The sequence below is a fragment of the Oncorhynchus clarkii genome, chromosome 7, assembly GCF_045791955.1.
Source record: "Oncorhynchus clarkii lewisi isolate Uvic-CL-2024 chromosome 7, UVic_Ocla_1.0, whole genome shotgun sequence".
Taxonomy (NCBI): Eukaryota; Metazoa; Chordata; class Actinopteri; order Salmoniformes; family Salmonidae; genus Oncorhynchus; species Oncorhynchus clarkii.
In genome coordinates this window covers 63,957,163-63,974,743 of record NC_092153.1, presented here as the reverse complement: position 1 = coordinate 63,974,743, position 17,581 = coordinate 63,957,163, and positions in this window count along the sequence as shown.

Genomic DNA, 17,581 nt, shown 5'->3' with positions numbered 1-17,581 from the left:
TGCTGGCCTTTTTGTCAGTGGCAGTTGGAGATGGTGTCTTTACAGCATAATCACATTTAATGCAGATAATGCTTTCACTGAGTGAGAGGAGGGTGTGGGGGGTTAGGGACCACCTGATATGCCTCAGGCTGTGTGTACATAATGTACGTTTCCATACTATAAAGCATCACACAGTGTAATGCTTTATCAATAAAGCATTGGAGTGTTTTCTGTGTTCATAATGGAGTCATGAAAGCATGCTTTTGCTCCTAGTTACGCAGGCAAACAGCATTACAGGGTCTTGTATGTATGGAGTAAAAGGTGAATGTGTGAGATAGAGAGGGGCCTGAAAAAGAGAGAGAGAACATTGACTATCAAAAGAATGAGTACCTAACCCGATACTAATTATGTCTGCTGAAGCAGGAAGGGTGCCCAGAACTGATATATACTTTTTTACCAGCATGTCACCTGTACAACTAGATGCGACAAAACTCTTGATCACCTTTACTCCACACACAGAAATGCATACAAGGCTCTCCCTCTCCTTCCCTTTGGAAAATCTGAACATAACTCTATTCTCCTGATTCCTGTTTACAAGCAAAAACTCAAACACGAATTACCAGTGATCCGCTCAATAGGGAAGTGGTCCAATGAAGTGGATGCTAAGCTTCAGGACTCATTCGCTAGAATAGATTGGAATATGTTTCGGGATTCATCCGATAACATTGAGGAATTTACCACATTAGTCAGCGGCTTCATTAATAAGTGCATCGCCGACGATGTCACCACAGTGAACATACATACATATCCCAACCAGAAGCCATGAATTAAGGCAACATCCGCACTGAGCTAAAGGCTAAAATGGCACCAAAGAGGATGGCTGGCGCTTTACATGCCCGTAAACAATTGTGCTATTTTGTTAGTTTTTTTGCGTTATTTGTAACTTATTTTTTTACTTATTTTGTACATAATGTTGCTGCTACCGTCTCTTAAGACCAAAACTAACTTCTGGACATCAGAACTGGGATTACTCTCCACAAACTGGAAGAAGCTTTTCCCTTTAACGAGTTAGACAAGAAAGATATACTGCTCTCCCAGGAAGAGGCCCAGATCAACGTCATATGCGTGAAGAAAAGACGGAGGAAAAGAGGATGCAGATCAGGCCTTTTCAGAATCCGTAGGCGAGCGAGTAAACTCCCATTGCCATCAATTCTACTTGCTAACATGCAATCATTGGAAAATAAAATGGATGACCTGTGATTACGACCTACTGAAGCTGTTTGAGAGAATGCCAAGAGTGTACAAAGCTGTCATCAAGGCAAAGGATGGCTCCTTTTAAGAATCTCAAATATAAAATATATTTTGATTTGTTTAATACTTTTTTTGGTTACACATGATTCCATATGTGTTATTTCATAGTTTTGATGTCTTCACTTTTATTCTACAGTGTAGAAAATAGTAAAAATAAAGAATGAATGGGTGTGTCCAAACTTTTGACTGATACTGTGCACCAGTGTTTGAAGCCCTTGGACACAATTTGTCACAGCACATTTCATCTGTGTATCCACAGAGTCCTACCAGGCTCCTATCATGTGGACAAATCTCCAAGTAACGATTCATTTTGATGTTTTGTTGTCTCTGGGTCAGATTTGGAGAAAGGCTAGGGATTTTTATGCTGATAAATATGTTAGTTTTGTTTGATTGTTTATTGTCTATATAATATTTGCTATTTATTTAATGTTCTTTTCCGTATTGTTCCCAGCGCATGTTTTCAAATGAGACCTAGGTCTCAAAATGTGTTTTTCCCTGGTTGCGCACGACTCCAACATCATTAAATGTTTTGATGACACGATAGTGAGACAGGCTATAGAGAGGAGGTCCGAGACCTGGCAGTGTGGTGCCAGGAGTACAACCTCTCCCTCAATGTCAGCATGACAAAGGATTTAAGGAGTTGATCGTGGACTACAGGAAATGGAAGACTGAGCTCACCCCATTCACTTTGACAGGGCTGTAGTGGAGCTGATCGAGAGATTCAAGTGCCTCAGTACCCATGTCACTAAGGAATTAGCATGGTCCACACACACCAACACAGTCATGAAGAGGCCACAACAACACCTCTCCTCCCGCAGGGGACTGAAAAGATTTGGCATGGGTCCTCAGATCATAGAAAAGATCTACATCTGCCCCCTTAAGAGCATCTTGACTGGCTGCATCACCTCTCGGTATGGCAACTGCTTGGCATCCGACGCAAAGAGCTACAGAGGGTAATGCCATCCAGGACCTCTATACCAAGCGTTGTCAGAAGAAAGCCCTAAAAACTGCCAAAGACTCCAACCGCCCAAGTCATAGACGGTTCTCTCTGCTACCGCACAACAAGCTGTACCGATGCACAAAGTCTGTTACCAACAAAGTATGTTACCGACTGCTAAATACTTAACCAAATAGCTTCCTGGACTAACTATTTTGACTCAGCACATATGCTGCTGCTACTGCTTATTATCTATCCTGTTGCCTAGTCACTTTACCCCTACCTATACGAACATATGTACCTCAATTACCTCGAACCCATGCACAGCAACTCGGTACTGGTACCCCATTTACAGTGGGGCAAAAAAAGTATTTAGTCAGCCACCAATTGTGCAAGTTTTCCCACTTAAAAAGATGAGAGAGGCCTGTAATTTTCATCATAGGTACACTTCAACTATGACAGACAAAATTAGAAAAAGAATTCCAGAAAATCACATTGTAGGATTTTTTATGAATTTATTTGCAAATTATGGTGGAAAATAAGTATTTGGCCACCTACAAACAAGCAAGATTTCTGGCTCTCACAGACCTGTAACTCTCATCTTTTTAATTGGGAGAACTTGCACAATTGGTGGCTGACTAAATACTTTTTTGCCCCACTGTATATAGCCATGTTATCATTACTCATTATGTATTTGTTCATGGTGTTATTATTTTGTCGATACATTCTTTTCAGGTTTTTTCTCGACAATGCAACAACATTAAGAAATAAGACAAGATAAGAATACGAACATAAAGTAAATGGCTCAGTATAACAGAATATATATATTTTGCATAAGTACAATACAGGAAGGCACAATTTATAGTCCAGTATTCACACCTGTTTTGGGGAAAGGGGGATTGGGGGGCAAGTGTTTAAATTGTGCAGTATGGTATTAGTGGTTGTGTGTAGCATGAATGTGTGTGTGTGTGTTTTAAAGTAAAGAGAGTCAGTGTAGGTGGTCCGTCCAGTTCAAGTGTTCAGCAGTCTGATGGCTTGTAGAAAGAAATTGTTTCTGAGCCTGTTGGTATCAGACCTCATGCTCGGATACCGTCTGCCTGACAGTAAGGAAGAGAACAGCTCGTGGCTGGGGTGTGTGGGGTCCTTGATGAGGCTGCACATTTCTTCAGCCGCCTTAGGAAGTAGAGACGGTGTTGTGCCTTCTTGACAAGAGTGGTGGTGTTGTTGGTCCATGCATAATCTCTCATCTGCAGTCCCGTTGATGTGGATCGGGGCATGTTCCTTCCTCTGCTTCCTGAAGTCAACAATCACTCCTTTGTTTTGCTGACGTTGAGGGAGAGGTTGTTGTCCTGGCACCACAGTGCCAATTCAATTACTGTATCTCCTCCCTGTATGCTGACTCATCGTTGTTGGTTATCAGGCCTACAACCGTGTTGTCGTCAGCAAACTTGATGATGGAGTTGGTGTCATGCAAAGTCACGCAGTCGTGGGTGAACAGGGAGTACAGCAGAGGGCCAAGGACACACACCTGGGGGGCCCTTTGTTAAAAGGACAGTGTGAAGGAGGTGTTGTTGCCAATCCTCACAGCCTGTGGTCTGCTCATCAGGATGTTCAGGATCCAGTTGCAGGGGGTGGTGTCCAGACCCAGAATATATCTCCAATGTTTTGGCACCTATCTAAAAGAGTTAACTTGCAGGCTAAATCCCTGACAAAACATAAATGTGTGTTTTAAATGTGTGTTTTGTGGAGGCTTTCTATCAGAGTTGGAAACAACTTGTAGGCTAAATCCCTGTTAGATTGGACATTTGTGGTGGTCACTAGGAGATAAGAAAAGTCTCAACTCTCTGACCGCCTTTCCGATGTTGCCATTTGTGTTGACAGAGGTAAAAAGTGGCTTGGCAGTGTGACAGTCTGGTATTGAGCTTGACAGCAGCGGCAGCCAGGTCCTCGTCCAGGGCCAAAGTCCAAGGCTAATGAGTATTGACAAGGACTGAGCCTCTGCCTTTAAACCTAATTCAGTCTTGAAGGGGGAATCACTGGCAGTGACTTAAGGTTGCTTAAGACGGCCAGCTACAAATGAAGTAAAACCAACAAAGCACATTTAAGCTTTTGTGAAAGGTCCAGGATTCCCATACAGTGCTTAAGGCCGCCTCGTTTGGAATTGGCTGTCCTTTTTTATGTACTGTATTGTGGTGGGTTTAATTTAGAGTAGGATTTTTTCCTTTTGCCTAAGCATTCCCTTTAAATTATGTGCTTTTATTTGCACAAATGCTTGTTTACCCATAATCCCTGTTGAATGTTTCCAAGAAAATATTTTCGAACAGGGTTTGGTTGAGAATTTAAAGGTTGAGTAAAATTGTAATGTCCTAAAGTGGGTATATTACTTTAAGACCTCTTCAATCCAGCCAAAATTGTGACCAGATCATAGCAACTGGACTTGCATAAATTACAATCTGTTATCTGCTATGCAACAACTATTATTGAATCAACTAATCAATTATCAACAGTTACGTTTAACCATTGTAGTTATGGCAACTTTGTAGCCATTGTAGCTGACATGTTAGTTAGGTGATAAAATATGTATGATGTATTTGTTATGAGATATGTCTAAGATTATGCCACTACCTGCGTAAATATTGTAATTGGGTTCAATTGATTTGAGTCCCTAAGAGTAATGCTATGAAGATCTGCTGGTCTGAGGCACGGGGAAGAGAACATGCTTCTTATGAACCGGAGTGGACAGGAGACGATAATGGTGTTGTTGTAGGAGACGTGTCACAGTTTGGGCCGGGGCGATGCTCTCCGAGCTGGCTCTATGACAGGTGGCAGAGAGCTGATGGTGACTGAGAGCGAGGAAGGGATGAGATAAAATGACAGGGCGACGGGTGCGTGGGGGGACGTTTTAGCGGCAGTATTCCATCCACACATCGGACAGCCACAAAAGGCAGGCAAGTGCCATAGCAGCTTGTCAGGCCACTGTCTATTTGTTTTCGGTTAGGCGGTTACCCATGGTGGCCTCCTGCTGCCCATGTGTGCCCACACCACCACCTCCTCACCTCCCTCCATCTCCTCTCCCTCATGCTCACCTTCCTCCTCCCTCACTGTTGCCTGAGAACACAGGAGATAAGAGAATATGCGTCACAGCCCCAACGGGACTGGCAGGGGGACTGCTGTGTCTACAGTTGGGGGTAAAGGGTGGAGGCAGTGCAGAGAGTGGAAGACAGTGAATCGAGAGAAAGGATTATAAAACTAGAAGAAGCGTCAGCAGAGAACTCCACACTGCCACACCACCAAGTTAATTAGGGTGCAGAGAGAGAGGATCCAAGACAACAACAAAACAAGCAACACGGCAGCCATTTTGCAGTATTTCAAGACCAGAGAGATCAGAGTTTTGTCTTTTCCAAAGCAGAGGGGAAGGCAGGGCCTGAAGACAGGAATAATTAAAGCTGCCTCAGAGAGAGCAGAACGTTTCCTTCCTTCCTCGTCATTGTGAACAATGACATTGTGAAGTTTAAAAAAAAAAAATATTCAGAAGAAGATGGGCCTGTTACCCACCTTTAATCATAATGATCATAACCCGTAGTTAATGGAGCACCAAAAGACAGCCAGAATGGATCAAAAGAGCTTTTGAGAAAAGTCCATTTTAATAATGATGATAGCAACGTTTGAGTTGTGAGGTGGTAGATACACTGGGGATTTTTTAAAATCCCTAATTATGTTTTGGTCATCGCAATCAATACATCATGCGTATGTATTATCGGATAATCTATTGATACATACAATACAAGTACTCAACGGCAAACCGTGGCAATTATTTAAGTTCTTTGAATACATGCATATACATCGCCTGTTGGTAAATTTAGGGTAATGGGACTGAACTTATTTGTTTGGCACATTAAAACAGCAATTGAATTGGGAAAATCTGATTAGGTTAACAGCAATATAACTAATATAACCTGTGCAGGAAGAGAGTAAGAGAGAGAAGAGAAGTTTAGTAGTTTATGTGTCGGGAGGCTAGGGTCAGTCTGTTATATCTGGAGTATTGCTCCTGTCTAACCCTGTGTGAATTTAAGTATTCTCTCTCTAATTCTCTCTTTCTCTCTTTCTTTCTCTCTCTCGGAGGACCTGAGCCCTGGGACCATGCTTCAGGACTACCTGGCATGATGACTCCTTGTTGTCCCCAGTCCACCTGGCCGTGCTGCTGCTCCAGTTTCAACTCTTCTGCCTGCGGCTATGGAACCCTGACCTGTTCACTGTGATTACTATTATTTGACCATGCTGGTCATTTATGAACATTTGAACATCTTGGCCATGTTCTGTTATAATCTCCACCCGGCACAGCCAGAAGAGGACTGGCCACCCCTCATAGCCTGGTTCCTCTCTAGGTTTCTTCCTAGGTTTTAGCCTTTCTAGGGAGTTTTTCCTAGCCACCGCGCTTCTACACCTGCATTGCTTGCTGTTTGGGGTTTTAGGCTGGGTTTCTGTACAGCACTTGCATCAGCTGATGTAAGAAGTGCTATATAAATACATTTGATTTGATTTGAAGAGAAGAGAAGGGGGAGAGAGGGGGGAGAGAGGAGAGAGATTACTGTGATGAGTTTAAATCCTACATCTGACTGGTCTGTTGTCAAACATTTAGTTTTCATCCGTACACACCCATGCCTGCTGCACCATGCAGAGAATAGTGGGGCGGAGGAGGAGGGGTAAAGAACGAAGACTAAAAATTGTATCAGAAATGGTTTCCAGGGGCAAACACCATGGCACAGTGATGAAGGATGACAGCATCCTGGTTTTAATTGCCATGGCTCCCGTTGTGGTGTCGCCCGGGGGGACAGGAAGGAGGCAGACACAGATAGTGTCTAATTAGTATTAATCTAATCACTGTCTGACATAAATAAGGCATGTGCTTTTGTCAACCCCTCCCCTCCCTTCTTCTGCCGTCGCCCCCAAACTCTGGTATTTAGGATTTGGTATTTGCATTTCCTAAAACTTTTAACAAATTGAATCACACTGTCAAAGTAGGAAGGGAGATAGAATGACTTTCGGCGTGATTTACTTGAAGCTAAATTAACTTAATTTCCTTCTCTTTTCTCTAATGGCTCTCTCCTGTTTAAACTATTATTAGAACTGGTACTTTTTTATTTATTTTTTATCTCTTTTATTCACCCAATGTCTGCTTCTTTATTTTTCCACTTTTCCTGATTCATTACCGTCATCGTAAACTGTACAGCTCCCCCTTAATTTCTAAATATTATATTTAGGTAAGGTTTAAATTGTTCTTATTTATATGTTTACACTAAGGTAACTTTATTGATATGGCACAATGACTGGTATAACAGCTTGAGAAGAAATCCTCAGAATTTGTCCATTGGACAGAACCTACTCAATACAGTTTGTCACAAATGTTCTAAGTATAAAAAAATTGAGTTTCGTGGTAATGTGTATGTTGGAATGTTTTCAAACCATTGCTGTCCATGATGTCGGTAAGGGTACAGATCCCACATTTGGACCATTAGCGGGGATGCAAAAGGCCGCCCTCCAGATCGCAAGGCATTATTGTGAAATATTGGAGTATGGGCATGCCATTTTGATTTACAGTTACATAGTTTTTCAATTTTGAAACAAATAGAAATCGTGTGAGCAATAATGGGACCAAGAGTAGTTTAAATTGTTTAGGGGATATATGGTGAAGACCCCCTCTTCCAAGGCAATAGGAGACACCATTTTTCTCTATATACTCAGCCAGGGGGCATAAGAATTACGTCTAAACCAATAAAGGATGTGGTGAAATGCTAGTGCATGGAAATTGGTACGAAAAGTCCTTCTACATCTTGCCTTTTTTTTATTCCTTGCTATATAAATGAAACTACACTATGCATTTTATCCCAATAGCCAAAAGGGGTAGCCATGGGAAGCATTGAACTACAGAAATTCATAGGATCATATGAATTTGGAGCGTACATATAAATAAAGGCTATTTTCTTTTCATTATGTATACATTTAAGGAAAGTGATAGTTCTGCCTTCTTGGTCTTCGCCTTTACCCAAGATGGACATTTTGAATTTCTTATGATTAGTTTTGTTTGGGGCTGATGACAAAACATCTAGTTTGTGCAAATGGTTCTATGTGAGTCATTTTGGAGCAGGTGTGTTTCTTGGGGCATTGCTATATTAACATGGTTTCTTGTTAAGATATCAAGACAACTAGAAAGTTTAATAGGACACTTTAGGCCTTTCAAAATCCAAGAGAGAATAGCTAGTATTGCATTTGTTAAAAAAATGCATTATTAATAATGTAATTGTTATCTTCAATGTTAATAAGCCCATGGATGTGAAACAAAAAGCAGGAGCCACAGGGAAACCCACCCATTGGTCGTTCCCCACCCAGAAACCCCACCTGTGAACAGTTGAGAAAGAAATAAGGTAAAACCTCAAATAAGTAACCACTTGCCCCTTCAAACCTTTACATTTAAGTTTGCAGACTTGATGAATGATGGTAGCTAATGAAGAAATAAAGAAGAGAAAATGGGGAAAATTCAACAGAAATGCAAGCCTAAGCAGTCAAACAGGATGGCTGTAGGAGCAATAGCTCCTGATCCATCATCATTAGCAATATGCTCTAAATTATCCTAAACATAATGTACCCTCAACAAAAACAAGAATAAATTGTGTAGTAGCCCATATGGGTTTGGCCTTCTATCCTAAATGGTTTAGCCCGTAAGGATGCAATGCGCTGTAGCCTCACAAGGAAGCAATCCCAGTTTGGATGACACTTATCACAATATATTATCCGTTGTTCATTAATTGGTGTGAAGTCATCATTGTATAAATGTCCTGGACCATAGGCAATATAACAATAACGAAGTCCAATGTTCAGCAATACAAATAATTATTGTTTCCCTTTTACCCAATTGGGGGGGTGTCCTCATCATTGACATATGCTGAGGGCATGGTTACAGTGTGGATAGCATACCTGAATTAGCCAATACAATTGGGATTAGTGTATATCTGTCGGCTCATCCCCTTCTGTGTTTGGCTTCTCAAAAACGGATTGAGCCTCCTTTGCAGTGGAAAATGTGTGTGTTGTATTCTGGAAGGTCAAGATGCATTTTGCCGGGTGAATGAAGCGTATCACAGGTATAGCTTGCATAGCTGGGATCTCACCTCGTTGTAGGTCGTCCCCTGTTTCAGCAGTTTGGCACTCAGATCAGGGTAGATGCTGATCCTCTTCTCCACATAGGTCAGAGCCCCTGATTCCGCTGCGGGGTGAACAATTAGCCGTTTCTCTTCAAAACTGTGGATTCGTACAATCATACACCGAGATCCGTTCTGGAGAGGACCCGTATGGTGGCAATGTTTATCAGCGACATGGAACCCAGCTTCTCCTGCCCAAACAGTTCATAGAAAAGATTGCTCATAAAGGAAGTTGAGATGCCCGCTTCCACAGCAGTTTCAAGTCCTGTGACCCGCACATTGAATTTACAGGAATTATTTTTGAGTGTTTCTGTTTTCTTTTTAGGAGATAGATTTTTCCTAGCTTAGCTCCCACTGTGTCCAGGTCATGGAGTCGCCACTCTGTCACATTGGCTGCTGTCTCCATACATTCCACTTTTGTTGAGAAGGTATCCACTTCAAAAGTGAGCAGTGCAAGAGATTCATTTATCAGTTTTAATTCCAAGTCGAGGGTGGAGGTTATTTCCTCACAAACAATCTCTCGTATAGTAGTGGTCAACTCTTTCTGTTTTCGGGTGTTAAGAGCCGCCATGTTCCCACAGGTGAATTGTTAACAGACAGAATACGCCAGCTGCTGGAGCGAAATAGACCTGCTAATTGTTCCTTGTAATACAGTAAACATCCCACACCTTAATGTGATGTTATATGTTGACAATTATTTGAAAATAAGTCTGTTAATTCATAGTTATTTAGCAAAATAAACCACGAGAAAGCAATATTAATATTTCTCGTAATAACCATAATATTTGCCTGGCAATATGTAATTACTTCCAAAAGTACTCCTCTAGTTCACAGAAAGACTGTACGTGTGACATGTAGTGCTGTAATGTAAAGTGCTTCCAAAAATGTACTTAGGGGGTTCCATCACTAAGGTAACCATAGGACAATTAATGCAGAAGGGATTAAACCTTGTCTGTGACTGTCTATGTTGTTTACTTCTAGATTGAATGCCACCAAGGGCAATCAGTCAGGACATGAGTAATGCTGAACACCTGCACCCAGACATTTCCTCTGTGCTGTGCAATTGAAGACGAGAAGCTTTGGGTTTAATTGCTACAATTAGTACTTGTGTGGTTGTTTGTTACAATCCATCTTTAATGATAAAGCATTTGACTGCAGGGGACCCTGCAAACAAAATGTAGTCCTTAGGACGTCCTCGAACTTCCAAAAATGGTTGTCTAAAGTCGTCAGGGCATTGTGTCATGATCCTGTGGAGGTTTTTATCTTGTTCCCAGTTTGATTATTACGATTCATCAACATTGATAAACCAGAAGACTGGAGAGGACTAACTAAGTCTCAAATGTTGACTAATTATGTGCCTTTAACATTGTGTGGTCATGTCTCCACATGACAACAGAATAAAAATGTATGCTTGGTGGGCTCCCCCTGCCAAATTCTAAGTAATTCCATCATTTGGGGTAATATTTGTTGAAAAAGCAAAATACATAGTCTCCCAATTAAATTATTATTATTGTTATTATACACCCCTAGAAGTGCCAACATATAGGCCATACAGCACTGTGAAACCTCCTTGCCTTCTTATATCAATGTTCTTCAGATGGGGCCGTTTCATTCCAAAAGATGTCCTGTTTTATTCAGTGATATGTATCATTTATTTGTCCCATTTCATTTCCATAATGGTTTACTGACCCTTTATGGAGAAACTTCTGGAGGCCCCTTCTCAGCCTATAGGATTGGTCCTGAGCTAATGGACGTTAGATTGGATTCTGCCACTGTGCATGGTGAGATAATTCCTCCTTTTTAGCTCTGTGCCAAGTATCTCCTCTGGCCTCATACATTATGGATAGGGCTTAAAGCAGTGCCTTGCCCAAGCTCTCTCTCACTTATTAAAATCTGCTCTCAAAGGCAGGATCAGAAAAAATACTTTCAAGTTAGTCCTGGTGCTTTGCGCCTTAAAAGCGCTTTTTTGACAGTTGATTCATCCAAGCCAACAGGTGGTGCTGTGGCGCTCACCTAAGGCTAATGTTTCTTCTGTAATTTCCTGCACAAATCATCTTAAAGTAACTTCAATGAGCTGAACAATCAATGTCAGACACTTTGGGGTGATTTTGGCATGGCATTTTTACATGCTAACTTAGGGCTATTGACTTTCATTGGTTTTTGAACAAGAATACTCAAATTAGCATTTAGTGACAGCAGCCAGGTAAACAACTCCTTGTCCAAAGACTGTTAAGAGTGAAAGGAAACACATTTGTAATTTTGTACTTTGGGTGAGATATCCCTTTAATTGAGTTAGTGAACCTATTTCTATCAACACTTATGATTGAGTTCAAGCAGTCATTCAGCCTCTCTCATGCCTTTCTTTACTACACTTCACGTTCTCCCTGAGAAGGATGGCGTCCATTTAGTCTGGCCTGTATGTGCTTATCCACAGTCTATCAGGATAAGACCATAATGAAATGCTTCTAGCCACAATCCCCTTCACTGGAGGAATCTCAGCCCAGAGCCATTACCTCTCCTGTCTCCAGGAAGAAGCCACATCTACATAGGTTATTTTATTATCTCCCCAGCTCTCAATTCCCTCCCTCCCTCTTTCTCTTCCTCTCCCTCTGTATCTCTCTGTGTGTATTGCTTCCATGGGGAGGTCATTGGGAAGTGGATAGAATTATCTTCAATTTACCTTCTCTAATGGCATCCCAGTCCAAATATTTAATGTTATCATTCAAACCGTCTCGCCTCGGTGGTGGGTAGAATGATTGGTTCAACAATCTTACCCGTACTCCACTGTATTGTAATAAGTCAGGTAGACCTACATTTGTGGTTTGTCTCCTGTTGTCCAAAGTGACTCTCAAAACTCGCTACAGTCCCAGAATTATCAGTTTTATACCTAATTTCCTGTAATTCCACCCACTGTCCATGTGGTAGAGATTTTTTTGCCGGTTTTAAAATGAATTTCCCATGACATGTCATGTTAATATGATACCTGAGTGATGATGAATAACAAAATCAATGGGGGCCCTCTGGATGTCAGGGCCCCTGGGCATGTGCCCTGCATTCCCGGTCGGTATTCGTTCTTGATTTCTACAAGATTAGATAGCTGGCTAGACTAATTACCAATAAAACAATTGACATGGCTAACTGTCAGCTAATTGAGTGACTAAGATAACAAGAGAAAAAATTCTGATGCAAAACCAATTTTCAAAATTGCACCTGGTGTATTCTACTATTCTTACCCTCAATAGTAAGTTGATGTCAGGGGCCCCCTAGCGTCCAGGGGCCGTAAGTGACTGCTTATGCCTGGAGCTGGCCCAGGTTGTGTGTGTCCACCATGTGCATGGATTTCTGAGCAAGCATGCATACGTGTGTGCTTGCATTTATGTGCGTCCCAGCATGCTTGTGTATTGTTGTGGACGTATATGTATGTGTCTTTCTCTGAATGTCCTCGTCCTTTCCTCCTGATGTGCAATGCTCCCTCTCCCCTTTGATTTGAGCATGGTGATCCGGGTAAGACTGGGAGCAAACACATGGATTAGGCATCAGTGGCCTTGATAGCACTCCAACAGCTAGGGAGAGAGAAATATGTTAAAGAAATCACCATGCCAGCCAGGCAGTCACAAGTCCCCAATTTTATCTCCACTCACAGGGCAGGAAGAGATTGTCCATCTTTATTTTCCCATTTTCAGCCGGCTCGCTGTCAATGGCTTTGCGGAAGATTCTCAGCAATCAATCACATGGTCCTCCCAAAGCAGCAGGGACCAAACAAAAGCAAATGGGCTCTCTCTTTTCTTTTCCCCTGCCTGTTTTCTTTATGTCTAGATTCTTCAACAACTAACTGTCTGTCTGTATGTTTGTCTGTCTCTCTCTCTATCACTCTTTGAATTGGTTTTTATAAAGTCTACCATCTTATTATGCGTTTGACAATACACTCACCGGACAGTTTCAGGTACACCCCCCTTTACCTCCAGAACAGCCTGAATTATTCAGGGGTATGAATTTTACAAGTCGGAAACATTCCACAGGGATGTTGGTCAATGCTGATGTGATGGCATCACGCAGTTGCTGCAGATTGGACGGCGATACAGCACCGCCACCAGCCTGTACCGTTGACACCAGGCAGGATGGGTCCATGGACTCCCGGTTCCTGCTGCGCCAAATGACGCAGCAGGAACCGGGATTCGTCTGACCATGCAACGTTTTTCCACTCATCAATTGTCCAATGTTGTTTATTGCGTGCCCACTGTAGCTGCTTCTTCTTGTTTTTAGCTGATAGGTGTGGAACCCGGTGTGGTCGTCTGCTGCAATAGCCCATCCGTGACAGGGATCGACGAGTTGTGTGTTCTGAGATTCCATTCTGCACACCACTGTTTTACTGTACCTTATTTGTCTGTTTGTGGCCTGCCTGTTAGCTTGCAGAATTCTTGCCATTCTCCTTTTACCGCTCCCAATAACAAGCTGTTTTCGCCTACATTGCCGCCGACTAGATGTTTCTTGTTAATCTCACTACTCTCTGTAAACCTAGACACTGTCGTTCATGAAAAGCCCAGGAGGGCGTCCATTTCTGAGATACTGGATCCTACGTGCCTGACACCGGTGATCATACCACACCGGCGATCATAGCACTCGCTCCAGCAGGTATACTTCACTGGTCACCCCCAAAACCAATTCCTCCTTTGGCTGCCTCTCCTTCCAGTTCTCTGCTGCCCTTGACTGTAACAAATTGCAAAAATCACTGAAGTTGGAGACTCATATCTCCCTCACTAACTTTAAGCATCAGCTATCAGAGAAGCTTACAGATTGCACCCGTACATAGCCCATCTGTAAATAGCCCATCCAACTACCTCATCCCCATATTGTTTTTAAAAAAAAAATAGATCCTTTGCACCCCAGTATCTCTACTTGCACATTCATCTTCTGCACATCTATTACTCCAGTGTTTATTTGCTAAATTGTAATTATTTCGCCACTACGGCCTAATCTTACTTAATTTGCACCCACTGTATATATATTTTTTATTTAACCAGGTAGGCTAGTTGAGAACAAGTTCTCATTTGCAACTGCGACCTGGCCAAGATAAAGCATAGCAGTGTGAACAGACAACACAGAGTTACACATGGAGTAAACAATTAACAAGTCATATAACACAGTAGAAAAAAATAATAAAAAAATCTATATACATTGTGTGCAAAAGGCATGAGGAGGTAGGCGAATAATTACAATTTTGCAGATTAACACTGGAGTTATAAATGATCAGATGGTCATGTACAGGTAGAGATATTGGTGTGCAAAAGAGCAGAAAAGTAAATAAATATAAACAGTATGGGGTAGAGGTAGGTTAAATTGGGTGGACTATTTACCGATAGACTGTACAGCTGCAGCGAGCGGTTAGCTGCTCAGAGAGCAGATGTTTGAAGTTGGTGAGGGAGATAAAAGTCTCCAACTTCAGCGATTTTTGCAATTCGTTCCAGTCACAGGCAGCAGAGAACTGGAACGAAAGGCGGCCAAATGAGGTGTTGGCTTTAGGGATGAGCAGTGAGATACACCTGCTGGAGCGCGTGCTACGGGTGGGTGTTGCCATCGTGACCAGTGAACTGAGATAAGGCGGAGCTTTACCTAGCATGGACTTGTAGATGACCTGGAGCCAGTGGGTCTGGCGACGAATATGTAGCGAGGGCCAGCCGACTAGAGCATACAGGTCGCAGTGGTGGGTGGTATAAGGTGCTTTAGTAACAAAACGGATGGCACTGTGATAAACTGCATCCAGTTTGCTGAGTAGAGTATTGGAAGCTATTTTGTAGATGACATCGCCGAAGTCGAGGATCGGTAGGATAGTCAGTTTTACTAGGGTAAGTTTGGCGGCGTGAGTGAAGGAGGCTTTGTTGCGGAATAGAGAGCCGATTCTAGATTTGATTTTAGATTGGAGATGTTTGATATGAGTCTGGAAGGAGACTTTACAGTCTAGCCAGAAACCTAGGTACTTATAGATGTCCACATATTCTAGGTCGGAACCATCCAGGGTGGTGATGCTAGTCGGGCGTGCGGGTGCAGGCAGCGAACGGTTGAAAAGCATGCATTTGGTTTTACTAGCATTTAAGAGCAGTTGGAGGCCACGGGAGGAGTGTTGTATGGCATTGAAGCTCGTTTGGAGGTTAGATAGCACAGTGTCCATATAGCCTTTTCTATTGTGTTATTGACTGTACGTTTTGAATATTCCATGTGTACCTCTGTGTTGTTGTTTGTGTCGCACTGCTTTGTTTTATCTTGACCAGGTCGCAGTTTGTAAATGAGAACTTTTTCTCAACTGACCCACCTGGTTAAATAAAGGTGAAATAAAATAAATAAAAACTCAGTCGCTTAGGTACTCATTTTGCCCATTCTAACATTCAATCTAACGGTAACTGAATGCCTTGATGCCTATCTGCCTGCTTTATATAGCAAGCCACGGCCACGTGACTTCACTGTCTGTAGGAGTGATCGTGAACGGGGTGGTGTACCTAATAAACTGTCCTGTGAGTGTAGGTTTCCTGTCAATTTAACATATTGTGAATTATAGTTAAGTTCAAACAATTCAGAAAGTGAAAAGTGAATGGCAATTCAAGATTAAAACAATATAATTGTTATAACTATAACGAAAACAAAACAACATCATTATCTCCTCAACTGAAATGGAAACTAAACCAGCATGTTTCCCTCTGCAGTTGGACCATCCAGGCTTTATTACATACTCCAGAGAGGTTCATATCTAATCCATACAGTCTTGCTACCCTCACTGAAGATCCATTTACAACAATGGTTTAATTAAATCTCATAGAGAGAGAGGGAGAGACAGAGAGACAGAGGGAGGAATGGGGTGGTGAGATGAGCGCAGCAACCTTGAAGTTCGGGAATCCTGAGTGAAACGTGACGGTGCCGTTCCTGTGTTTATCACCTCGGACTAATTGATTAATGTGTTCACCACTGATGTTGCCGAGGTAACAAATGGCCCGAATGCATCTCGCACCACTAAACTTTATCTAATTTATCTAATGATGCACGGACGTTCTTGTTTTTCACTACGTTGTTGTTGGCATGGAAAATAAGAAGGAATTCATGTGGCCAGCCCTCTGTTAGTTAAATCCATGCTATGACACGAGTGCGACTCCGAGACAATCAGCACTGGTGTTATTCAGGTATAGATATTATACTGTAAATATGTTGTTGGATCATTCTGTGACACCGGTGTTAGTCACTAATATTTCTGAGGAAGATACTTTGCGTAACAGTATAATTTTTATTGGTTATAACGCCTTCGTAAAGCTGTCATAAGACTGATGTAACATGTTAAGTCAGTGAATAATAAAACCCTAGGGCTGTCATGACGGATGACAACAGAATAATTTACATTTGGATAAGGGTCAAGGTGGGGAAGATCGTTGCCACAATACAACATATAATATTTGATGGCACCGTACACTATGTCAAATCCCTCAAGAGACATGACAAGAGCAGTCCATTTGGCAAGGGAGAGATGGAGAGAAGGTGGATTCTCTCTCTGAGTAGATCAGAGGGGTGGATGACAGACAGGCCAGGAAAGGGATAAGAGAGAGAGAGAGAGAGAGAGAGAGAGAGAGAGAGAGAGGATATATGGAAGGGAAAGAAAGCAGAGAGAGAGGGCCCTGATGTGATATCCTAGACAGTAGAGCCTCTCAGGTGAGCGAGATGGAATAGCAGGAACACATATATGGCATCAGGGACTAGGAGGAACTAAGCTCTAGTTAGGGCACAGACAAAGTCTGATTTTTTTTTTTTGTGAACCCCACATGACTGATCCAAATCTTTTCGAGATCAATACAGATTATTTGGACTATTCAGTCTGCGTGGGTATTTTTTATTGAGTCATAAAACAGCTTAGAGATAAATCTCTGACTGAGGAAGTGTATGTCCTCACCGCAGGACCACTTCTGATAATTGTTAGTATCCTTCCATACCCATTTATTTACTTAGTAACACACCTGCAATTAGGGAGCAAATCCAGACATAATTCATATGTAAAAAAAAAATAAAAAATCTTTAAAAATCCTGTTGTTTTTACGGTAACTTACTGGCAGCCAATTACCTGTAAGTTACTGTAAAAAATGTTTACCATAAATTCCAAATTAACTTTGGTTTAACAGTACATTACTGT